Raw genomic sequence first — 6,418 nt, 5'->3', positions numbered from 1 at the left:
TGAAGTGTAAATTTTGGATATATCCTTGTGAAAGATTTCATACTTTAACTAGTGAACACTTGGACAGAGATTAATAGAATTAGACATAGTTATATCCTGATTATATTATAAAAATATCAGTTCATGAACAGAAGTTACAGGAAAAATGTGTTTGGTGCAAAAGAACAAGGAGTAGAAATACGAAAACTTATGAAATGCCAGGTTTGAGTTGTCTGAGCAAAGGGCTATGAAGCAGAAACATACATTTTCAGTCCTGGTTTCACTGAAGGTTGAGAGTTTTGCAACTGACTCCAGTGATGCCAGATTTCATCCTGGAATTCTCCAGTGGCTTCTGCCACAGCTTCTCTCATTGACTGTAGACAGGATTTGTAGCTTTTTTGAGCCTGACTTTTTGATAAATTTATTGAATTTTGCTCTTAGTCCTTTCAGGCAGGGACTGTTCGTTATTCTGCATAGTGTAGATGGTCAATATATTAGGAACCTGGTCTATGACACGGCTTGGGTGCTGTGGTAATAATCACAAATAAGAAAAGAAAAAATGAAATTTTAAAAAAATGCAGTGTTATGGTGGTGTTTTAAGGTTTACATAGAGCATGGACAAGGAAAAGTTATCAGGATTTGTTACTTCATTTGCATTCACTCTAGAGGGGAATAACTCATACATTACGCATGATAGAATGATACTTGTGAGTATTTTGCCCATCATATTGCTGTCTGCTAAATCCTATACCTTCTCCTGTCTTGTCAAATTATTTTTTGAATAGTACATAACCACAGTCATCCATGTGCTCTTCCTGGTCTTTATCCAATTTTTATTTCTCTCAGAGGTGATGCTGCAATGAATGTAGTATCCATTCAGGGTTCACTGACAGTGAGCTGTTGCCCTAGGATGTCTTAAATGTCTCAGTAAAAGACCCTGCATGTCCCAGGAAAAAAAACATACAGAAAACCCAGCTGATAAGGGTATATGTCACACTAGGGGTGTCTTTGGTTGAGTATAGTGCATTCATGTTTACCTTCTAGATTGGAACTGCCTCACATTTAGGTCTGTCTGCAGGTGGCCATGCAATAACTTCTCAAGGCCTTTTATTACAGCTGTTGGAAATAAAAAAAACCCTCCTGATTATTATTCCCTACTGCATAAGGCATGGAGGGAGTTTCTGGAACTTTACCATAGACCAGTGGTCCAGCACTTGCAAGTGTTTCCTACCCATTTAATCTGTATGACACAGACTTACTCCCATTTTATCCATCTGGGACCTTCTGCAGCCACAGAAAAATGGGAAGAATTTTTCCCCAAAGTTATGTTAGTTAAGTTTTACTTATTCTATTTTACTTTAAGGTGTGTTATTAACACCATACATGTATGTACTTGGAATTGCTTCCTGCCCTCACGGAATCAATGACAAAAGATCCATTTCTTCCCAGAGATCAGGAAATCAGCTCTAGAATTTTTTTTTTTCTTCAAATGCAGGAGGTCCTTACAATTCACTCTTTTGAAAAGATATGTTACAGCCCCTTCCTCCCTTTGCATCAGATGATAGAGCTGAACAGGTATAACGTGAGGAAGGGGAACAGAAGAAAAGACAAACATGATGCAGCCTGTAACAGAGCAGAGAGTGCAGTTCTCTATTAAGCCACAGGTCTTCAAGAAGCTTCGTGAACGTTTGAAGCACAGCTGATTTTCAGCATTGTTCTTGCTACCATGGGGCACTCACTGAAAGCCATCATTCTTCCTTGTGGATATTATATTCCTCCAAAGCTAGAGTTAAAAATCTTTTGGAGTCATTTAGTCACAATTTGGTGCCAAGGTAACTTGGGAAATGTGAAAAGTTAAGTGCACTGAAGCTTCACAGCTGTAGCAAACAAAAGGGCTTTGTTAGGTAGGCAAATCTGTGCCATTTGGATGGACCACTGCCAAAGAGTCAGACCTAGTTAAGTCACTGTTTTGAAATGGAAGGAAGCAGATAGGAAGGCTTCCAAGTTTTAAATTTAGCATTTTAGTAGATACATTAACTTTCTTTTTAATTGTTGCAGTTCATCTGTTTGAGAATGTAGCAGTGAAACAGGCTACCTTCATTAAATCTTTGGAGTCATTAGCCTGCTACTCAGTCTGTTTATCAACTCAGACAGTGCTGACTGGAGAGCTGGCTGGGTGATGGCGTGGTAGAGAGGCTTCTTGGCATAAGCCTATGGTGAGAACATTACTTCTCCAGAGCAAAATCAGGAAACAGAGAGTGCAGGTCATGCCAAAGTAATTGTCATAAAACCTTTATGATATGCCATGTCTGGTACAACAGACATTCCTAGGATTAGATTGGGAGATTAGAAAAATACTCTTGGAGCTATTCCTTCAAATGTAAAGCCAAATTTCAGACTTGATCCTTCCAAGTTTTGAGCATGCTGACCTTGATTCAGCAAAGCATTTAAGCATGCACTTAACTTAAAAATGAGTGGGCTTATTGATGTTTATTGTTTAAGTAGGTGATATCAGACATTTCAAGACTGAGCCCTGAACTGCCACTGCTATGACACTCATTTGAACAGAGGCTACTTTCTGTGGGTTACAGTAGGTACTCAGATGATATTCACTGTGCTTGAAAGTTTGGGCTGATCCTGGTCTGATGTTTCAAGCACCAAGACTTATATAAGCACTGTGGGTAGCACAAGCCACAAATGGGAATAATACCAATAGAAGTAACAGTAGGTGTAAAGTTTTTTTATAAAGCAGTAGCATATGAATATGAGTTGATTAAGTCCAATATCAAATTAATAAACATGGGTGGTAAGTTCATTTTCTGAGTGCCTGAGAGCTGAGCAGATGGCTTTCACAGTACAATCAACCACGTTTCTTTGTCAATGAAGTTTGAACTCAGTAAAGGGTGCCCATGAGTTGAATTTTGATCCTTAAACCTACCAAGTGGAAGGCTAGGTGCTGGTGCCTGGATACAGATGCTACCAGACACTGAGAAACAAACACTTGATGTTTTTCTGGCAATGTGACCAGTGCAACCATCTTGGAGATATTTTAAAGGCAATGGTGCACAAACTGTGCACACAGGTATTTATCTACCATTTTGTACTCAATGCCTTTTGCAATGATCCCTGATGTTCCATTGGGTTTTTTTGACCATGATCAGGTTCTGAGCCATTATTTTCAAAGAAATAACAAAAAAGTCTTCAGTATCTTACTGCAAAAATGGCAATGCTTTGTAAAAAACCACATCTCTGTGCATAGGCAGGCTATGGTTTTTTTTCCTATTTACATTATTTTCTCTGTATCAACTTTTAATTTCAACAGCGACTTTATTGCCAAGTATCTCAGTATTTTAAAAGTCATTATTAACAGTTTTTTATATATATCCTAAAAAATTCTGTCTTCTATAAGCTTCATTGCCTCCCTGCTGCTTTTAACTTTTAAGAATTGAAACCTATTCTTGATGCACAATTAAAAATTTCTGATTATGCATATTGTTCAAGCTATGATTTTTTTTTTTTTGAGAGGAAATTAGTCATTTGGGAGGAAAAAAATGTTACCTGGCAAGTTGATTTTAATTAGTGGGCATAAGGGAGGTGTGGTGACCAAGGCTGCATCATTACACAATAATTTGGCTGAGGGCATGACTGTCTGATTTATGATATGAATGCTGGCTTTGTGTTTCTGATACAAACGTATTATGTTAACATGTATAGCTTCTGAATACATGAACATTACAGCTTTGGACAAGTATTATTAGCAGTTCAAGTTCGCTTTCTTTTTCAGTCATTTCATCTAAAGTGAACAATAGGCTGTTTCTGTATCCTTTCTATCTCAAGTTGAGTTTTAGCACATAACTCCTCCCTACATACTCTTCTCATCTAAGCAAGCTATCCAAGGAGCTAATTCAACCTGTGGATGTGGAGAGAGGAACACCCTGAGCATACCTGGGATGGGATTTGGCATGCGAAAAAGACAAATCACTTATTAGTTTATGTAAGTTTGGTCATGCGATAAAAACTGGATATATCCAGCAACAAGTTCTTGGCTACTGCTGCTTTTTTACAGAATTGTTGTTAGTCTTTTCCTTTCTTAATAAGGCATAAAGTGTTCCTGGTTGGGATTTTGAACTTTCATTGTTTAGGACCTTCTCTGAGAATGTGGAAAATTACTAGGTAATTGCCCCTCTTGCTTTGTTCAGGGAGTCAAGGGTATAGATTTCTTAATTTCTTACAGGACAAAAAGTAGTAGATCTCCTTAGAAGGTGAAATCTTGGGTATTGCAATGCCTAATGTCCCTTCGAGAAGAGACCATTTGGCAGGTCCATGCCAGAAGCGTGGTATATGCCTGTTAATTTCCAAAAGAGGTGCTTAGGGAATACAAACGCGACCATAGGTGGCAGCTTACCGGAGGATCCTCATCACCTGTGCAGCGTTTGAGGAAGCTCCTCACTTGGAAGGCGGAAAGCCCATTACAGGTGGGAAATGGTGGTGTAAAAGAAGTAGTTCATTACAAGGGTTTTGCTTTTTAAAAGGCCTTGACCCCCTGTGTTTGTGTAAAGGCTGCCTAGCTTTGTAATGTTATAATTTAAATGGTTCCAAAACAGGCTTTGAAAAAACCAAACTTCTCATTTGAGATTAATGAAACACAAAGTGGTCCAGTTCATGCTGTACCTTTGCTGTTACTATTGTTTCAAGACGACTCTCTGGAAAGCCAGAGTGCCGGCAACTGCATGCTGTCTGGCACACGATTTTTCTTTCTTCTGTAGGTAGTAAACTAATCTCAAGAAAACTTTCTGGTATAAAGACAGAATCATATATAAACCAAGCTTAAGTTTCTGCAGAAATTTGCAGAATTTCAAGAAATTTCCAGGAGGGCACGAGCCCTGCTTTATTTTTCTTTTTTTTTTTTTTTCTTCTTCATAGTTTTCTACCTCATACTGTGTTTTATCTCAAAATGTTCCTCCTGGTGAATCTGAATAATAGGATACCAGCATTTGCAACATGGTTGCTGCTACTTCATGGCTTACTTCTACTTATGACCAGGAGCTTGCAGGAATATTCCTATCAAAGATATATATATGCACACACACACAGATGCATAGGCAGACAACTTGTATTGTTTGTGCACTCATTTATTTTTCAAGCATTACAATTTAACACACAGAGCCTACTAAGGGACTTCTCTTTTCGTTTTAATTCTTTTTATGTAGGAGTCTGGCTTCTGAAATCCTGTCCTGGGTGCCAGAGAAGTTATTTCTAAATTCAAATATACCAAACACAGAACTATTCATTGTTTCCAACTTTCTCTGTTAATTTGTCTTGCTATGTTTTCAGGTCAGACAAGGCCTGAGAAATAGAGGTTGGATATAGTTATGAACTTTCCTCACAATCAGAGACCTTTAGGTCCAGTTTAGTTTTTTCCTCTATTAATTAGCAAAGGCAGTGGTATGTAGAAAGGAGCTTAGATTTCTTCAAATCTTATTTCTGTACGAACATTGTGAACTTGCTACTGCATCCCTCCATGGCAGCAGACAGTGATATTGTTAAAAAAGAATTATGACTTTAGTAAATGTCTGGAGAGATGAAGAGTGTGGTAGGTGTGGGAGAGCTGTTTTGCTTCAGTACTATGGGCTGATAAATCCCAAAGAAATCCGTATCACAAAGAAAGCCCTTCTGCCATATATTTAGATAGCTTTAATACTAAGGGTAAGCTATTGCAATCATTCAGTGTAGCTGGTATGATTGGTACCTTTCCCCCCTGCCACTTCACTGGTATGTGTCTTTTCACAGCGTATGTCATACCAAGTAAAGAGGAGTCTATACTGGGCTGCAATTCAGTCAGTCTTCCAGATGCGGAGATGGCTAATGGGGAATTACTCTGCAAAATTCAGAGGCCTGAATACCCCAAAATGACAGCTCAGCAGTCAAAGCTCATTTGCATGTTTATTATCACAAACTCAGTAAACAATATCTTCTTTAAATAAAGTGACAGGAAGAGAAAGCACCAAGATTAGTCTGCATATGCCTTTAGTTTAAAGAATGAAAGAGGAAGAAGAGGTACCAAGAGAGTCTGCGTAGCCTGTGTTTGCATGGAAAGGGATCCAGATAACTCCAGGATGCACAATGATTGTTACTCAATGTTTATGTACTATAGGATGGCAGGCAGAAGATAGGAGTTGCTGAGGGAATCAGACCTTAGGTGGCCAGGCAACAGCCAAGGATTAATACCTGCGCATAACATTTAGCAAGTGCAATATGTGCTGGAATAATCCTGTAATCCAGACAACGCTATGGAAAGAAATGGTGCATCAGCCTAGACTATCATGGAAATTATAATAATGTGCTTGGCAACCTTTTTCTTTTTGCTTTTGCTTTTATAATCAAGTATGTACCTCTGTCCCTCACTAGAGGCTTTGCCATATGCCAGTGTGTCCTGCAG

The sequence above is a fragment of the Nipponia nippon genome, unplaced genomic scaffold (assembly GCF_047370975.1).
Source record: "Nipponia nippon isolate SJK-2023a ecotype South Korea unplaced genomic scaffold, ASM4737097v1 scaffold_3, whole genome shotgun sequence".
In the NCBI taxonomy this organism is placed as follows: domain Eukaryota; kingdom Metazoa; phylum Chordata; class Aves; order Pelecaniformes; family Threskiornithidae; genus Nipponia; species Nipponia nippon.
The sequence above is the reverse complement of the archived record's forward strand: the minus strand, read 5'-3'. Positions refer to the sequence as shown.